At 43.2% G+C, this 20,601-nt stretch overlaps 1 protein-coding gene across 1 annotated transcript in view; it reads left to right on the top strand.

Annotated features, from left to right (window-relative positions):
- Positions 1-20,601, top strand: part of LOC126174191 (syndecan) — a 262,670-nt gene that overhangs the window by 1,125 nt on the left and 240,944 nt on the right. The gene's annotated exons all lie outside the window — the stretch shown is intronic.

Below are 20,601 nucleotides of genomic sequence, written 5' to 3'. Positions count from 1 at the left end.
AGCGAATGCCGTGAATTCCTTCAGTTTAGAAATCGAGTTGAACTCACGAGGTCGTAAGTCAGTGGAGTGCAGTAGGTGGTATAGCACTTAGCAGATCCATCAGTAAAGCAAATCAGTAACAGCTTGCTCTGTACGTGCTTGAGCATTGTCCTACAAAATATCTTGCAGTAAGCGTCATCCCTTCTGTCTCTAAGCTGGTCATAGGTTGTGTTCCAAAACTGAACAGCATAGAAACAGAAGTGAGGACTCTTTCTGTAGGACCTGACCACCATTTTGCAGGACAATGCTCAAGCACGTACAGTGCAAGCTGTTACTGATTTATTTGACTGATGAGGCTGCTAAGTGCTATACCACCTACTGCACTACCCTGACTTAAGCCCTCGTGAGTTCAACTCGATTTCTAAACTCAAGTAAACACTTCACGACATTTGCTTCAGAGCTGCTACAAATTTGTCAGGCAATAGACCGCGCCGCTTGAACTGCCAACACAACTGGCACTACTAAGAGCATCCTACGACTTCCACATCGCTGCCAACGGGTCATACACGATGCTGGTGACTACTTTGAAAGTCAGTAAAACTTTGAAACACTTATCTGTTTTGTACGAGCTGTAAATAAATAGTTGCCATTATGGAAGTTCCAACCCTCGTATTAAACAGAGCTGTAGCTTCTTGTTGTGTCTAGTTCGTAGTTTCTCGGGTATCACTGCACTCACACCGCGCTAGGAGTCTCTATACTGCATCAAGCGCATATCGGGAAATACCGTGTTCAATCGAACAAGAGTATTGTTTGGCCAGACCTGCTCCGTGCAAGAGTCAGCAGTAAACCCAACACGCGTGCGCTGTTCCACGAGTCCAGATATATAGGTCGTCTTGTGGCTGTGTGGCTGTGGCGCAGTAAGCCACAGCGAGAACCTGGCGCGGGAGGAAGAACCAACAGACTGACTGGCTGCTGGGCCCCTACTAGTCGACTTGCAGAAACGTCAGTCACAAAGCTACTTCAATGAAATTATAATCAGCTGTCTTTATTACTAAACGCCTAACACAGTAATTAAAGTACTGCAGTTAGAGAACTGTGTGTATCACTTCAAACATCGTAACCCAGTGCGCAAACTACTCGCGCGGTATTCATCCAATATTTGAGAATGAAAGCACTTTGCGTACATCGCCAAATTTTTCATATCATTTTAAATTTTTTCGAAACTTTTTTCTCGCTAACAGCTTCACAAAATGACGAAAGGAAAAAAGTTTATCGCGTATACTTCTGTTTCGTTGTTCGTGCAATAAAACCGCAGCATCGGGCATGTCATATTTATTTATTACGTATGTACGTCCAACTCTATTCGGAACACATTTTGAAGACAATATCCACATATACTACTGAATGTGGCTGCAAAATTGCATCTTTGTACGGGACATAGCGCAGGAGATACGACGTTTTGTACATGGTAATTCGATTATTGGTAGAATCTGGGGTGGGGATAGTGGTAGATGCTATTAGTTGTGCTGTAAACAGTGGCATTATATTCGGCAATGACATTGTTTATGAAGTATATAAATTACTTATTCGCTTTACATATTTTAGTGCTGCAGAAATAGTGTTGCGAGCCGAACACTTAAGCTCGTGAACTGAAAAAGCAGATAGAATCTTTAGTGACAATTGTACGAACGCAAAGAACGTGAGTGTTTATCCTGTTGATAGAGCTCGTAACTTAATCTAACGAGCTATTACAGTTAACTGCGGTCTGTAATGAAACTACATACTTCGCTTAACGTAATTCATGCGCTCTTGAGAAGACAAACGTAGAGATGCAATGTTTAAGGTTTTACGGTGAAACTTCATCAAAAACAGAAGGGGAATGCGTTAAACATGAGGCGAAGAATGTGTAAAGTACGGGTGCTGTCTCGCATCTCTGTATTTGCACAGCGATGGAGATGAGCATGCTCCCTACGGACACTCTTTACTTCCTGGAATCGGTTATTAACAGCAATTTTAGTCCATATTACCAGGGAATTAAATAACTCCTAAATACGTCTCGCGGTCGTAAAAACAAACGTGATTGAAACACAGTGCCTCTAATAAAGTGATACTCGTAAGTCTCGATCGTTTACTTATTTACTCATCCAGCGATCACCGGCCACATGAGTCATGCTGTGCGTTAACAGTTAGTCCCCACTACCGTCTGTCTTTTTTGCTGTTTCCGCCCAACTGACTACATTCACAGCTTCCGTCTCAGTTAGATCTGCTAAAATATTCACACTCTGTTTTTTTCCGTCTACTCCAGTTTTGTGTCGCTTGATTCACTCATTGGCATTAGTTGGACAGCATATAAAAGGTTTTTTTTCTCTCTGGAAAATTTTGTATCTTCATATGAAGTTGCGTTGTGGCTCGAAAAGTCAGCTGTACGAAACGGACGTCCTTAGGACACAAGGTCGTGATTCTTACTACAACACCCGCAGTGTACTGTTATCGACCAGCAGACGGTCTTGCGCTCGCAAGCGAGATAGCAGCTTGGTATTTACACTAGAAAGTGGCAGCAGCATAGTCCTTCCTATGCCCGTATGCTTTTTCCGCAACTGCATGGTATGCGAGCGGATGTTCTTTTCCTTTTCACAGCCCGGTTTTCAAGCAGGGCGTCATGCTGTTGCAAGGCTTGTTCGGTCCTTTCTCCAAAGTGTCTTAAAAAGCGTGCTTTGTGTCAGTGTCTCCCTCTGTACCGCAGTGAGCTGGATTTCAACCAGGGGGAAACAAGAGGGTGTCCAACCTAAACAGAACCGTGCCTGCCACAGCAGTGTACTGTTCAGGCTAACTTTCGGCCGAGAGATCTTTACTATCATGTGATTTTCTTTTCAAATTGCTTGACTGGTAGTTGCCGTCGACTAGTTCATAAGCCGGTTTGAACTATAGGTGAACCTCGTTTGTCACTCACTCGAGAAGAAAGGAGGTAGTGGGTTTGAACCATAGAGTAGAAATACGTCTGGAGTAAGCATCCGGATGGGCAAAATTGATTTTGTGTCGTCAACATACAATGTCAGCCCGGTCACGTGATCTCGGGAGGCCGTAGGTTTGCCCATAAAACGCCTTGTACATTTTGAATTTCATTACACGGCTAGTATAGATAGATTCTCTTTTCAAGTGTCGTGGATTTGGTATGGACGTTTCGTAACCATCATAACAATTTTTACTTCATCCCTGGAATAAACCGGATGGTAAGCTTTGAAAAGCTGCTTTCCAACAAGTGTCACATCTCAGATGCATCCACTTGGTAACTGGTTTAGCCACAGCTATTTTTCTGTATTACACTATACTTAATTCTAATCCGGAGTCCGTCAATTCTAATGCTGAGTCCGTCGTAGTAAATGTTTGCTGTGATAGCACTGCAAAAAGACTTGATAGCAAGTTAGTGCCTCTAAAAGTGTGCGAAAAAATTTCGGATTTGCCGCATTTTAGCGATTGTACCCCTGCTGCTTCGTCATTTTTTCTTCAGTTTCTGAGTATTATTTTCCTCTTTCTTGTAGGCTAGCGAACAATTTTGCTTTCTGGTAACACTTTAACGTATTTATTTAGCACATTTTGTATACATGCTCGCACTACAGTACAGACGAAGAAAGAAGTGAAAAAATTTCGATCGCCGATTAATTGTAGGTATAACGCCAGATGTACTCCATAAATTAAATATATATCTTATATGAAACGCCTTGTACGCCACCCCCCTCCCCCACCCACCCTCCCGAACACACAAAAGGTTGCACGAACCTACAAAACAGTTGCCCGTGTAACATTTATTTTAACTCTTCGGTGTCATTTGTTGAGGCCTATATCATATAACAGCATCAAGGGACGTAGTCAGTGACACGCATGAAAAACATGCCATTCTATCTACTAATATCTTAGGCTTGTTAATTAGTAGGCAAAGACAAATATGGAAGGTAAAACCCAATTTGTGCTTTGAGTTCAATACATATATGTGTGTGTGTGTGTGTGTGTTTCACAGATGTTCATTTAACATATTGCTATTCGCATATACTTAACTTCCTATTCAGTTTCAGTTTTCTGTATTCTAAATAATTCTCACTCACTCACTCACACACACACACACACACACACACACACACACACACACACACAAAACATGTTCGCGCACTCAGACTTCGCAGCGTGATTCCTCAGGTACTAACAATACAAAAATGTCTGTCACAAAATTTCGTCCTGCGCATATTTGGAGTAGTAAATGAACGTCAAAGATTTACAATCTGGCAACACTGTAATCAGGGTTTTTTTTTTTTTTTTTGCTAAAAGTAGTCTGAGTGGTACAATATGTACCCGTTATATAGCGGTTAAAGTGGGTCTTCTACAAAACATTTGCAGTTACGTACTACGAACACAGAAATTGAAATACAATCGTTTTCATTGGTCAGCTTTTAAAGAAACCTTTTGCACGTCATGGGCGCAAATTGTTTTCCACCACTGCATCCACAAGATACCAAACTTGTCATGTGTGTAACATCCCCCATTGGTCCCACGTTCAGGCCCATTACATTTTGTAAGGTCCTTACGTCACCAATAGGGCCAGCAATAATTTCGACGGGCTCATTCAGGGAGGATACACAGAAAACAGGTCTGGAATGTAATCGATGCAGTGGCGCGAAACATTTCACGTCCACGACGCGCAAAAGGCTTTTTAGAAGCCGACCAATGAAAACGATTGTGCTTCCAGTTCTGTATTCGTAGTACGTAACTGCAAAGGTTTGTAGAAGATCCAATGAAATCGCTATATAACTATTAAGACGCCAGATATCGTACCACGCATACTACTTCAGCAAATAAAAACGAATAAGCGCCGACCCAGAATCGAACCCTCGACCTCCCACAGCCTAACCCAAAACGCCATCCACTGCACCAGCTGCACAACACTGCTACTATATCCTGACAGAGAGTGTTACTGTACAGTTGATTATAGTGTAGCCAGATTGGCAATCTTCAACGTACATTTACTGCCCGAAATATGCACAGGACGAAATTATGTGACACATTTTTTTATTGCTGGTATGTGCGGAATCGCACTGCGAAGTCAGATTGCACGAATTTTTATTCATCCTGTACGTATATTCTCTTTTCTGTTCTGCAAAACGCCGAATCCGACCAACGACCATCAGTGGAATATTTAGAGAACATTTTGCTTTTGAGTAAAACACGAGATCATTTCTGCATGTTACATACAGGTGAAGTATATTTCTGCTTAAAACAAACTGACCGTCAGTTACGCAGGTGCGAGATATCAGAAATTTCTAAGGGGAAACAAACCTGATTTTTGCCAATGTGTTTTGGGGGTTCATCATTGTCAAAAGAAGTGGCCAGTTTTCGAGCGGTGGATTTCAGTCGCCTTTTATGTGTATGAATACCAAGAAATTACCGCTGCAGGTGACCAAAGACTAGGTTTCATTTGGTACTGGGAAATGAAGCAGCTTGCACAGGATAGAGTAGCATGGAGAGCTGCATCAAACCAGTCTCGGGACTGAAGACAACAACAACAACAACAACAACAACATTGCACACACAATAAAACATTCAGAACATTAATTCAGAATGCAACTAAAACAGCACAGTGCGTCAAAGTGCTCATAAAACACTGAACACAAACTTTTTCTCCTTCTATGTATTTCTCTTTGCACTCGTAGCAACAACAATATTTCACCATTGCTGCCACTTATAAACAGATGCATGTAATATAATAAGTTTCGAACTCTACGGAAGCCGTAAACAAACGGCGGTATTCCTGTATCACGTGACAGTCCCAGTTTAACGTTGATAACATGCGCTGAACGCAGTGCTCGGTCCAGAGATACTTCCACTAATGGTTCGAACGCCCTGTTCGGAGAGTGATATTAGTTTTAAATGTGCCGTTACTGTGGTTCAGCATGAGTGTCCAAATAAAGGTTGAATTGAGAAGGGTCCGAGTTCAGAAATTGTTTATTGTAGCACTGAAAACTGATGTTCATCCTGGATTAGGCGGCACACTCCTTGTGGACTGTGCTTCGGGACGCTGTGTAGTCGTCACGTCTACATAAAATCTTCGCAGATGAGATTGAATGGCAACGTGCTCTGTATGAGTGTACGCCTATGTACCTCTCTTAATATCTCTAACCCCATTAATGATCATTCTTTTTATTTCATTGTGAAGGCAGTGATTTTCAGTTTATCCAGTGGGAACTCGAATTGCGTATCCAATAACGTACAACCTTTGTTCTTCTTGTGAAGATGGTCGCTACGACCGAAACCATTAAAAAATAAATAATAAAATTCGTATACCTGATGGCAGACACACAATCGTCCGAATATTTTATTGTATTCTGCTTCCAAGAAATTGTACTCTATTTTGCCATCGAAAACAAATGTTTACGTATTGTACATAATTCTACAGAGAAAACAGATAATTGAATATTTACAGACCTGAAAGCACAATCCGCCATTTCTTCCGCAATAAATTTTTAACAAATAGCCTGATAAGTGAACTAGACATTTTTGTGTCATAAACTCACACTATTTCTTAATCACACCCGATACAGAGCGGTGAAAAATATGAATACTATTAAAATAGACATATTTTATTCTACACTCTCAAGGAAATTAATATAGCTGTATAAAGGTGAATGTCTTCAGTAAACAAACTAGAGGGCAATCTTTGCGAGGAAAAGGTGAAAACAGCCAAATTATTTGCATTAGTAAAAATGTTTATTGTGGTGTCACCGCCAGACACCACACTTGCTAGGTGGTAGCTTTAAATCGGCCGCGGTCCATTAGTACATGTCGGACCCGCGTGTCGCCACTGTCAGTGATCGCAGACCGAGCGCCACCACACGGCAGGTCTCGAGAGACGGACTAGCACTCGCCCCAGTTGTACGGCGACTTTGCTAGCGACTACACTGACGAAGCCTTTCTCTCATTTGCCGAGAGATAGAATAGCCTTCAGCTAAGTCCATGGCTACGACCTAGCAAGGCGCCATTAACCATTTCTAGAGAGTCTCACTTGTATCATCAAGAATGCTGTATACAAATGATGGATTAAAGTTAAGTATTCCAGCAGCTACGTACTTTTCTTTATAGCATTCATTACGTATCCTGTTTCAGACCTAGCGCCACCTGCGTGAGTTGACGCGTGCATTTCGGCTTCCTCTTGCAACACAGTGTTGGCTCTTCTGCCAACACTACATTTATTAAAATTCCATGACCTAGGTTTCGACGTCTTTAAAAAGGTTTTAGAAGAATCAGTGATTCACACTGGTTGCATAATGTTGTGTAGATACGTTAAAATGGAAGCGTAAGTCACAAACGAAGATAAAATTCGTCTCCATAATACTAAAATCACAACAAACAGTGCTGAAGGTGACAGGTACACACGTGAGAATGTTTCTTTGTCAGAGTGTTTTTGCGGGTGATACGCGTCGTGTAAACAGAGCCGAGAGTCTGCTCACCGGCAGGGTCCGAGAGTGGAGCAAGATACAGTCGCGCTCTGCGACTTTAGACCATCATGTAGCTGGCAGTTTGCATCCTTCGAGAATTATTCACCATAGCTCTCAAACAAGGAAAACTACCTGTATTGTGAGGTGAGCTGAAAGTACTTTGTGCCCTATTTCACAGGTTTACACTGCCGCGTTTGGTAATACACAGTATTTTGCCGTCCTCTTGCACACGTTAAATAAGCAGTTAGCCAGTTCTTGACACAGTGCTATGTAACAAATTACGTGTAAAAGCATAACAGACATGTTACATAGAATTAATAAGCGAAAATAAAAGAAATGCCGCCGAAGAGACTGGATCTCACGATAAAATAAGAATATTAATGGAAAAATTAGTGCAGTGTACCCCCATCAGCTTGCAACTAGCCGCTCTACAAACGTGTACTGGCATTGTCGTGTTGGATACGCAATGTGAGTGAATGTCAGCTATGTGTCGGCGAAAAAAGTTATTCATATCGATATAGTTTTAACATCTCCACAGAAACTTGCTACAACATCTACAACTGAAGCAATCAGTCAAAGAAGTTTGGTAACATAGGTTAATTAACATAGATAGACATGTGACGTTATGTTTGAAAGTAATAGTTTTGGAATTCGGAAAAGTGCCACTTAACTTCGGGTAATACATCGGTATCTATAATTGTATCATTCAACTGAGTGTTGAACAGATCTTAGGAATCTACGTGTGGTTTCTTCAGTGAATATATATAAAAACGTTCAAATGAATGTGTGTCCGGAAACGCCAGATATCTGCCCTATTTGATTTTTGAACGTCTGTGGGTATCAAAATGAAATTTGTGTAATTGTTACTTTACCAAATATTTAAGAGAATAAACGTAGCTGGTGCTAGAAATATTAGTGTCACGAGCAGTCTGACTTTAACATTAATGGATTTACGCATAATAGTATCTAGTAGAATGGCAATTTTGGGTCCAGTCGTAAAGAATATTTCTTCCATCTCTATCGTTGACATTCTTGTAAAGTTTCGATATTATCGTGGATTTCCCATCAAAAGCGCCTACTATGAAATCCTTGCATGCTCAGGAACCATACCGCCACCCAATCCGCTCGCTGATCCAGCACTAACACTGCCGTCAACGTCTGTTCACTGCCACAAAAAGTATTAAAAATGCAGCTGCAGCCCACGCTCTTCCATTGCAACCTCTTCCTTCATGCACAGGACTACGACAGAAGGATGTCGCGGACTGTGATTTGTCAGCCATCACAGGCACTCCAACCGTGCTGTGTATAAGCGTACTGACGTCTGCTCTCGCAAGACAGACACTTCTATAAAGTACTTGCTAGGAACTATCAGTGAAAATTCGCCCTTAGTGTATATACCTCTGCGAGTACGTCTGAGACTACCGAACCGTGTGAGAGCAAAAAACTATCACGTGTATTCGAGCCCTTCGAAAGCGCTTCCCTGCTACACCTAGTGAACTCGCAAAGGGCTATTGTGAAGCACTTTCTAACGACAGTCATCACGCACGATATGTTGTCATTTTATTTTTATAGAAGTGAATTTTATCGTCGTTTGTGCCTCATGGCAACATCTTAACGTGCCTCCATAATCACTGATTCTTGTGAAGATGTTGTTTTTAAAGACGTCGAAATCTAGATCAACGGGTTGTAATAAACCTTTGTACTATTTCATATGATTTGGCTGTTCTTCACCTTCTCCTCATGAAGACTGCATTCTATAGTTGCTGCTTCCAGCCGTGTTGAAGATTTTAAAATATAAGACGTTGATTCCGGTATGGTTTGCATAACCTTCTGACTTAGAATCGCACCCACATGCAGGGGAGTGGTAAATTATCATTTTCTATACACGTAGAGAAAAAGAAGAAAGGTTGAAGTTGAGTCGAATGGTGGCGGAAATCCTTGATCGCTACAAATGCATCCTCGTAAATAAAGGCATTTTAGAAATTTGAGGTAATGCTGCAGGATACTAACATTGCGTTTGTGGGAGCGCTTTCCACATCTGTTCCTGTTGAGCTTGCTTCTCTAGCACGTCAAGTTCCTCATTATAGCGAATGTCTTCGTGAGTATGCTCCCTAAATAGTTTCATCGCGTGTGCCTCTCTCTTTGTGTTTCGATTGTTATAAGACACATGAAGATTCTTTGGCAAACACAGAACTTCAAACATTCCGAAAGGCACTTCGCGAAAAGAATACGGTTCTTCAAAGGATTCCAGTATAAGATCTCTCTAATACTTCCGTCAAGGTCATGCGGACCAGTTACGAAATGAAATTTTACTCCGCAACAGAGTCTACGCTGATCTGAAGCTTTCTGGTGTGGCATCGGCCGCTATCCTATCGGCCGCACTAGCAAATACGCGCGCCGCCAATTACGCCGCCGTGTTTCCGGGCCCGAGAGCGCTGTCACGAACAATTACGACGCTGCAGATGAGATGCAAGCATCCCCTCTCCGGAGCATCAGCGGCGGGTGTACTTAAGATGGCCGGCCCTAGTGGCCGAGCGGTTCTAGGCGGTTCAGTCTGGAACCGCGCGACCGCTACGTCGCAGGTTCGAATCCTCCCTCGGATATCATGGCTGTGTGTGATGTCCATAGGTTAGTTAGGTCTAAGTAATTCTAAGTTCTAGGTGACTTTTGATCTTAGTTGTTAAGTCCCATAGTGCTCAGAGCCATTTGAACCATTTTGTACTTGAGATTCACTCACTGGGCCCATTTTGGATGTTTGCCAATTGAATAACATTTAAATACTTTCATAATGGCCAGGGCTCGTGAGCTACTGAATATTATTATATTGAAGACACTCTGACTTGTAAATCTGCGGGAACCGTACATGTTTGACACTGTTACCAACTGACGCAGTATCTACAGCAACGAAGTTACGTTTTTTTCTGTTTGATGTTAGATGTACAATAAATTGTCTGAATTCCCTGGTAATGAACAGCATCTGTTCCTCGTTCCTGTATCCATTAAAGAACCACACAGCGTGCAAGGAAGTTAAAACAGGCTGGCAGACTAAAACTGTGTGTCGGACCAGGACTCGAACGTGGGATCTTAGCCTTTCGTGCTTAAGAGCACTTCACGCATAGTTGATAGCGACAAGCTACGTTCTTCACTGATGTGTGATAACAATCCTGCAGTTATTACGTCATCCACCCTTACTGTATAAGTCAGTCTCACGTTTTGTAATCACTAATTTCTAGCGTTCGTTGTGTCCACGTACCAGAAATTTCTGCGTTCGCCCCCCCCCCCCCCCCCGTTTTTTTTAGTAATTTGTTCTTCATTTTTCATACACAGGGCATGTTTCCGAACAATTCAACTATCGACAGTGTCATCGTGAACAGAAAATTCACAAAGCAAATTAATGAAAAATCATTTTGCAACCTAGACTGTCTGTTCTTTCTTGGAAAAACGTTATGCTGTTACCAATTTACATGCGTCTGTCTGAAAACAAATTTTTTTTACGGTGACTGTTAATAACGAAATTGTTCAGGAACGTGTCCAGTGTATGAAAACTAAAGCGCAAGTCACGGCTCAAAGGTAATAAACATGTTATTTTAACATCATTGCAGTTTCGAGGCATAAGGGGTACAAAATATTCTCGCAGTAGTTTAATAGGAATCTATTCTACATATAAGTGATTACTTTGCTGTTCTATCTCAGGTAATCTGTGCGTGGCCGAGGGTTGAATGATCGATCTTAAAGCTGTATCTCTACCGTTCAACTGTCGAACAGCGCACGGGAGAAACGAGCACTTAAATTTTTTTGTACGAGCTCTGAATTTGTCGTGGAAATTATTAAAAGCATCTGTCATTGAAGTACGCGCTATATTTCGAACTTACGCAAAACTTTGCCCGCAAAACTTTGCCCAGTCTTGGAAATTTGAGTTATTTTAAATTTTGCATTTTTTTTTACTAATACTAATATTAGAGGATCCAAGAGACAGTTAAGATATTTGGGTATTTTCTTCTAGAAGAAAGGACACTCTAGGAAGCTGTGGAATGCAGAATGCTGTAGTGGTAGTATCTGGAACGACCGCCATTGAAGAGACATTAGAGGCGTAGGGCGCAACATAGTCTGTGATCGGAAATTCCTTTTTATCCCAGCACTGGGTGAAACGACGATCCAAATAAGAGATGTATGCAGAACATGATTCCTGCTGTAACTAGATTAGTCACCGTTTTAATTCGTTGAAATTGTGGATATACAGATCTTGATGAACACCCAGAACGAGAAATGCATAGTTTACGTAGGCCTAGAAGCAAACACGCCAAACAGAGGTTATTGAAGTATGTAATTAAAATATATTTAAAATAATCGGTGACTGATTTGTAAATTATACGATGGAACGCAACAAAATAATTCGAAAATGTCTTGTTCGTTTTATGCGATTCAATACCGGTATGTTACTAAATGGAAGACCCATTGGCAAAGTGTGGACTACATGGATAAATCTGAGTAATTACAAATGGCCTGCGAAGGACATGGCTTGCGGAGAGAGGATGTACTAAGCACCGCACTTCGCTGCACTTGCAGAATGCCGAGGACTTGCCGGTAATCTACGAGGGAAACCACTGACAGTACGCTGTTAGCGAACCATGTGGCCATGGTGTTTCATTGTTTGTGGGAACCGTTCCAGTAAAGGATAGGCAGAGGGACTGACAAGATTGAGAGGGTGGTGGAGCGTTTCTTGGACAGAAGGAGAAAGTAGGTCCTAATTGTTACACTACTGGCAGTTCTCGCGGTGTTCACATAGTTTCGTTCAAATGGCTTTGAGCACTATGGGACTTAACATCCGAGGTCATTAGTCCCCTAGACTTAGAACTACTTAAACCTAACCAACCTAAGGACATCACACACATCCATGCCCGAGGCAGGATTCGAACCTGCGACCGTAGCAATCGCGCGGTTCCGGACTGAAGCGCCTAGAACCGCTCGGTCACCGCGGCCGGCATATAGTTTCGTTCAACCCCTGTATTTACAATATGTAAATCAGAAGTACCCTGAAATCCATATGTAATGCGAAATTGACCACAAGATCTCTCGGAAAGTGGACCTAACGCTACAGAAGGAGGCGGATTGTGCTCTATCGTCAGTAGGGAAGCTGTAACAGCAAAATAGCTGAGTCAGGAGAGCTCAGGGTCTTCGAACGTGGACTAATCATTGGATGTCATCCGAGTAACAAATTCATCAGGAATATTTAAACCGTTCTAAAGTACGCAAAAGTCGACTGTTGGTGATGTGATTGTGCTGGGGAAAGGCGAAGAAACAACCACGACTAAACGAAGACTAGGCAGACCTAGTGTACTGACGGACACAGACCGTCGAGGACTGCAGAGGGTGGTCGAAAAAATCCGCACGAAATCGCCATAAGAAATCTGTCCTGAGTTTCAAAAATCCTACCAACAGACCAAGTGGCACAGTGACTGTGCAGAGGGAGCTGAAAGAATGGGTTACAGTGGGTGAGCTTCTCCTCACAAGCCACACATCTGCGTGCAACTGGTAAGTGACGCTTCAGCTGCTGTGAAGAGTGACGCCGCTGTATAGTGGGTGACCGTAAACGAGTGACTTTGAGCGACGAATCACCCTGTACCCTGTAGCAATCCGATGGAAGAGTTTCGGTTTGGTGACCTAAAAGAACGTTAATTACCATCACGTGTAGCTCTGAAGGTGAAGTACGAACGTCTTGATGTTACGGTATGGGGGTGTTTTTCTTTTTTAAGGTATGTTGCCCTTATTGCGCTTACGAAAACGCTAAATGCGGAAGGGTATGAACACATTTTATGTCACTGTCTCCCGCGTACGGTGGAGGAACACTTAGGAGACGATGGGTCATTGTATCAGCATGACGATGCACCTTGTTATACAGCAGACAATGACATTCCTGAAGCGGACTGGCCTGCTCACAGTCCCAACTTGAACGTAATGGAACACCTTCGAAATGAGTTAAAACTTCGACTTAGCTCCGGACCGCAGCGGTCAACGTCACCACCTTCTCTGGTTTTTCTGTAATTCTATCTTGTGTGTTGGTATGGGGCCGCAGCTGGTCGAGCACTTGAAGAAATTAGATACCAACAACCGTGATCGTAACCCTGCGTTACTCTCGCGAAAATTTGTGACATGGTCACTTGCGCGGATGACAGGTGTCATCTACAAAGCAAGCCGTATATTTGTATACTTTAAACGGTCTTTATGACTGATTTTATGATTTTTTTGTTAAATCTAAATATAATACATTTAATATTCGTACACAGTATAATATATTCTAACGTTTGAAACAGTTCGACCATTCCAAGAACAATATGTTCAGCTGAATTACTGGCATTACATGGTCCCTCTGGTTGCTTACCGACGTACGGTTCTAAATTCAAAGTATAAGCTGTTTTTACATCAACCAAAGCAAACACTTTTAACTCATACTTTGCTGGTTTGCTAGGATGTATTGCCTGAATGGAATGGGCAGTTTCCTCTAAATGCCAAAAGCTGTTCTTCAACAGTAAGATATTCACTAGGTGAAAAATATTTTTGGCAATTGTTCGTGAATAGTTAAAGTACCTCTCCGATACGAGTTAACTTGTCAGTCTCTATGCGAACACCTCTATCACGGATATTACCAAACCTAAGACATCTCAACAGAAACCTGAATCGGTTTTCACTTATGCATAAATAACATGATTCAAGTCCGTTTCCCTTTGAGTTATCCCACAATTTCCATATACTCTTCCTAGAACATCTTAAAGATCCACACAGATATAACAAACGAATGAAAGCTCTGATGTCTATCGCATCTGTTTTTTTAGCATCTCTTTCCCTAGAGAAGTTACCACGAACTTCACTGATGGATATATTAGTGCATGTTGCGATAATGCTTATTATGTTTTTTATACGAGCTTGATTTTTTGGTCCACGCAAATATGTAATAATATTACAAGACCTGCTTCTAACAATGGTAGGATGTTTATTTTTCCTCCCTTAGTTATTCCATCTTTCCCTAAAAGAAATGCATCCTCTTGAGTTACTTCTTCCTGTGACTCATGTTCACCATTCTCTGGCACTTTTCGTTCTGTTCCTGAATCATGACCGCTTTCATGAACAGTCCTCAGTCTCTTAGTCAGCGCTATCACTGTGAGCATCTTCATCAATTAGCTCATTGAACCATCCCAACCATCCCAACCATACATTAGGATCTCTACTAAACTCTGTCCGAGGTTTTTTTGCTTTTGTCATTTCTTCCACAATCTAAAAATAAAGAGAATGCTAGGTGACACGGAAGGTAACTGCAGTCAGTTTCAACAAGTCCAAATTTACGCACATGACAGATCGTTTGAATCTAGGAAAGCAATAAAGTAATACAGACTTACTTTGTTTCAGATTGTGGCAGCAGAGCTCGCGCGTATGAGTGGTGTCCTCCAGACTATAATAATGTTTGATAAACAATGTATCTTTCGTAACTGAAAGCCAACAGGGATTGGAGCTAACTGCTGGAGAGTTAACAGAAAGGTACTGAAAATGGCGCGATCTCAATCCTGCCCTGCCCGCAAAATAGAGCGGAAAAGTCAGGTGGGTGACGAGTGTCATCCGCACGAGCGACGGAGGGTTAACAAAACGTGCGATTGATTTAAGTCATCCACCCTTACTGTATAACAGCAGGACTGTTATCACACATCATCACTGAACAACGTAGCTATTCGGTATCAACTCTGCGTAAAGTGATCTTACTCGCGAAAGGCTAAGATCCCACGTTCGAGTCCTGGTCCGACACAGTTTTGATCTGCCGGCCTGTTGTAACTTCCTTCCTTTCTTTAATGGATAAAGGAGCGAGGAACAGAGGCTGTTCATTAAAAGGGAATTCAGATATTAATTTATTATTCATCTAATATCAAACAGTACAAATAATACCTAACTTTGTTGCTGCAATTGCAACGTCAGTTGCTAACAGTATGAAAAATTTACAGACCTTTAGGCCCCTGTACACGGAACTAGGGAAGTCGTTCGTGTTACTGTAGAGACGACTACATCCAACAGGCTTCCGTCAACTTCTAAAACTTCTCGGTAGGTGTGGACTCTTCACACCTCCAAGTGTGAAGGGTCCTTATCTCCCGAGTAGCTGTAGAAATTGACTGAAACCTGTTGGATATAGTCGCCTCTACTGTAACACAAACGACTAGATGACATACCTAGAGTTGTGTATAGGGGCCTGAAGGTGATGCCGATGAGGCACCGAAACTGGTAGCTAAATAAAATGATTAAATAAAATCACAGCTGTTGGTATCTATTTTCTTAAAGTTCTCCAGTTTTGGCTCTTGAGGAAAATGAGCTGCCATTCCCCGACAAGTATTCAGACACGCCGTTGAAAACGTAACCAGCAGCGTAGTTCAGGCCGTCATAAAAGCGAAGGGTGAGTACACCCAATATTAATGTCCACTAGTACGTGTCCGGACACTTTCGATCAGATGGTGTTGTAGGCTGCATAGAGCGCTGCCACGGAATGAGGTCAGATGAGGTAAGGTGAGGTGGGGTGTAACATTTAGCACTGCGTCCACCGGCTGTGCTGCGTGCCCGCGGGCGGGCGGTGTGTGTCTGCGCTTCGGTGGCGCAGCTTACCGCTTGCCCGCGCCGTTCTTGCGCCGTCATGCGCCCCATTGTGGCTCCCAGTCCAGTTGCAGACCAGCCTGGCCGCACGTGCGCCTGTCGCTGTAGCTCTGTGCCTCTGCGTGCGCAGCCAGGGACTCACGGGCGCAATTTCCCGCTCCGCAACGCAGCGCTGCGAACGCCCCGGGACCAGAACGCCGCGCCGCTGCACATTCAGAGCAGTCCAGTTCGGCTCTGCCGCTGCCGCCGCCGCCGCCGCCGCCGTCGCGCGGGCCTTAATTACCGCCCTGAGCTGGGGGCGCAACTGCGCGGAAATGGCCGCCAGCCCCGTTCCGGCAGTCGGCGTCGGATTACGTGCTTTGTGGGGCAACAGTGCTCACTGCCGTAGGTTTAGAACACGGCTTCTGGCAGTGTCGACTGAGATACGTCGTTTCATATTCTGAAGGGATGAAACTAGAGGCAGCAGATTTCCAAAATCAATATGTGGCATCCAAATTAGCCGTTGAAATGAATCGATATTTTGGGGAAACTTTATTAAAAAAAAAAAAAACACACACACACAGTTAGTATTTTATAAAAATCAACACATGAATTAACTCTTCGTTATAATTATTTCCTTTATAGCTTCCACAATAAAACCACGCTTCTCATCAATCCATTAAGCATTTATGATAGAAAACATTCTTTCTAAAGCAGTGTTGGTGCCAGCTAGAGCCACTACAAACACAGTAATGTGGTGCAAATATTTTACAACAGATATTTTGAAAGGCAACGTAGTTTACAATGACAGACCATTTTTCACTACGACATTTAACAGTTCTTAAGTCGTGGTTTTTCACTACACTTAAGTTTTTAACATAGTTCACTTCCAAAAGTTCTTCACACTTTTTTCTCGGAATATTTTCATCGAACTCTTCTATAGTTTTGTCGCTGAGGCGATTTCCAAGGAAGAGTATATCTGAGTTGAGCACAGTTGAAGAACCTCAAATATCTCTCTTTCAGATTGGTTTAATCAAAGTGACCACATTTTTAAATGAAATCCTTCGGCTTTAGGCTGTCAAAACATTATGATCATTTTCATACATCGTGTGATGTTGCAACCTACTCAGTAATACAAAGCTGTGGCATCCTGTGTAAGAGCAAATAATTCCATGTTGTGAATTAATCTGCTTCCAGAATGAGATTTTCTCTCTGCAGCGGAGTGTGCGCTGACATGAAACTTCCTGGCAGATTAAAACTGTGTGCCGGACCGAGACTCGAACTCGGGACCTTAGCCTTTCGCGGGCAGGTGCTCTACGAGGTACTGGCAGAAGCTGTGAGGACGGGGCGTGAGTCCTGCTTGTGTAGCTCAGATGGTAGAGCACTTGCCCGCGAAAGGCAAAGGTCCCGAGTTCGAGTCTCGGTCCGGCACACAGTTTTAATCTGCCAGGAAGTTTCAAATTAATCTGCTGTTTCATCTACTTTACAAATAGTAATGTAAACACTTAAGTTTAAATTTCATGTAGCATTCGTGGTAAATGGCTGACATTTACCACGCCTGCTACATAAAGTTCAGATTTAAGTGTTCACATAATTATTTCACCAACTTTCTAATGTGTATGGTATATGGAATAACAGATCAATTGACAACACGTCACAACTATATGTTATTGAGTGAGTTACATCACACAATGCTTAGCTCTAAGAACGAGCGTGGTGTCGGATGCGCTTCTCTCATTGGCAACGAACATTTTAGGTACCAGCTCCTAGACCAGCGCTCAATTTTTTTACTGCACATCTTTCCGCCCTCTATCATACCACATGGTAAATCCGACGACATAGGATTTTCTATTGTCTGCTGTGTTCAGATTTACTTAGGGCCCTCCCAGAGCCTCTATGTACTATAAACATTAAACTTCTTAGTACAACGAATCCAAGAATGCCTCCGCTCGCTCGCTGTTGATGGAGACAACGTGAAGTTCATGTGGGTCCCTGGTCACGTCGGAGTGACTGCGAATGAAGCTACCGATGCTGCTGCCAAGGCTGCAGTCCGACTACCTACGCCTTTCAGCTCTTCCGTCCATCCAGATGGTCTCTGTGTTGCTGGACGTAGGAACATTGTATCCCTCCTGCATTTTCTTACCTATATGCGAACAAACTGGGCAACGGCCTTTCCGCAGTGGATACACGGGTTCCCGTGAGATCACTGAAGTTAAGCGCTGTCGGGCGTGGTCGGCACTTGGATGGATGACCATCCAGGCCGCCAAGCGCTGTTGCCATTTTGCGGGGTGCACTCAGCCTCGTGATGCCAATCTACTCGACCGAATAGTAGCGACTTAGGTCAAAAATACCATTTTACGACCGGGAGTGTGGTGTGCTGACCCCAAGCCCCTCCTATCCGCATCCTCCACCGAGGATGACACGGCGGTCGGATGGTCCCGGTAGGCCACTCGTGGCCTGAAGATTGAGTACTTTTTATATGCGAACAAACTCCAGGAAGTTAAACACCTCCCAATGGCTTGGACGACTTCCCCTCGCTCCTCCCTCGCGAGGAGATATTTTTGGCCCGCCATCGTATTGGGCACTGTCGCTTCAGTCCCCCTTATTTAAGTAGAGACCCCACACCTTTGTGCGTAATGCAACCATCAAACCATTCACAGTGCGCTATTTTCTGGTCAGGCATTTAAGATAAATTGCAGAGTAGTAATGTAGATGTAAAAGAGACAGCGTCATTTAGTTCGTTCATGGAGCAAGCAGTGAAGCGAAGAAAGAAGAAATTTGGAAAAGGATTTGTAGTTCTACAAGAAGAAATAAAATGGCAATTGCATTACAAATCTCAGGGGCGGCAATTGAACGGAATGGACACTGCAGCTGAAAGAAATCGTAAGATCAACATCAACAAAAGTAAAACAAGGATAGTGGAGTTTAGTACAATTAAATCGGACAATTCTGAGGAAATTAGACAAGGAAACGAGACAGTGAACCTAGTAGTCTCGCGCGACAAAATTTCTGACGATGGCCGAAGCATTTACGATATACACTCATGTGACAGTCTCGGCAAAGCGATATGTGCATATACTGATGGCTGTAGTTTCGCGTGTACAAGGTGAAATGGTTCAAATGGCTCTGAGCACTATGGGACTTAACATCTGTGGTCATCAGTCCCCTAGAACTTAGAACTACTTAAACCTAACTAACCTAAGGACATCACACACATCCATGCTCCAGGCAGGATTCGAACCTGCGACCGGAGCGGTCGCGTGGTTCCAGACTGAAGCGCCTAGAACCGCTCGGCCACTCCGGCCGGTTGTACACGGTGAAAAAAGGACAGTGCTTTGGGGAGCTGTCATTTGCAGCCAGGTGATTCATGTGAAATGGTTTCCGATCTTGTTATGGCCGCACGACGGGAATTAAGACTTTCAACGTCGAATAGTACTTGGAGCTAGGTGCATGTGACATTCCACTTCGGAAACCACGAGAGAATTCAATATTCCGAGATGCACGGTTTCAAGAGTGCGACGAGAATACTAAATTTCAGGCGTTACCTCTCACCATGGCCAACGCAGTGACCGACGGCCTTCATTTAACGACCCAGAGCCGCGGCATTTGCGTTTAGTTTTCAGTGGTAACAGACAAGCAACACTACAGGAAATAACCGCAGAAATCAGTCTTGGACGTATGGCGAAAGTATTCGTTAGGACAGAACGGCGAAATTTCGCTTTAATGTGCTGTGGCAGCAGACGACTGACGCGGATGCCTTTCCTAACAGCACGACATCACCTGCAATACCTGTCCTGAGCTCATAGCCATATCGGTTGGACCCTAGATGACTGGAAAACCGTGACGTGATCAGATGAGTCCCGATTTCAGTTGGTAAGAGTTGATGGTAAAGTCAGAGTGCGGCGCAGGCCCCACAAAGCCATAGACCCAAGTTGTCAACAAGGACCTGTGCAACCTGGTGTTGGCTCCATATTGGTATGAGCTGTGTTTACATGAAGTAGACAAGGGTCTCTGTTCCATCTGAACGAATCATTGACCGGAAATGGTTATGTTCGGCTACTTGAAGACATTTACAGCCATTCGTGGACTTCATGTTCCCAAATATGCCACCGGACCACAATTGTTGGCGTTTGGTTTGAAGAACGCTCTCGACAGTTCGAGCGAAATATCCGTCCACTCTTTAGGCCAACGTGAACACCGTCTAACATTTATGGAACATGATCGAGAGGTCAGTTCATGAACAGAATCGTACACACCGGCAGCACTTTCATAATTATGGACGGTTATAGAGGCAGCTGAATATTTCTACAGGGAGTTTCGACGACTTGTTCAGTCCCTGCCGGGCAAAAGGGAGTCCAACATGATATTATGAGGTGTTCCATGACTTTTGTTACTTCTCTGTGGCGATACCAAGAGTAGAGTTTCGGAAAACGAAAAATTTTGTAACACCGAAAGGCAATTTAAGTGTTACGAAATCCTTTCTGAAGGTGTTTAACTGGTGTGTACCCTCATATGGAAGAGTACGGTCAAGGAGAGTTTC

The sequence above is a fragment of the Schistocerca cancellata genome, chromosome 1, assembly GCF_023864275.1.
Source record: "Schistocerca cancellata isolate TAMUIC-IGC-003103 chromosome 1, iqSchCanc2.1, whole genome shotgun sequence".
Taxonomy (NCBI): domain Eukaryota; kingdom Metazoa; phylum Arthropoda; class Insecta; order Orthoptera; family Acrididae; genus Schistocerca; species Schistocerca cancellata.
The sequence above is the reverse complement of the archived record's forward strand: the minus strand, read 5'-3'. Positions and strand labels throughout refer to the sequence as shown.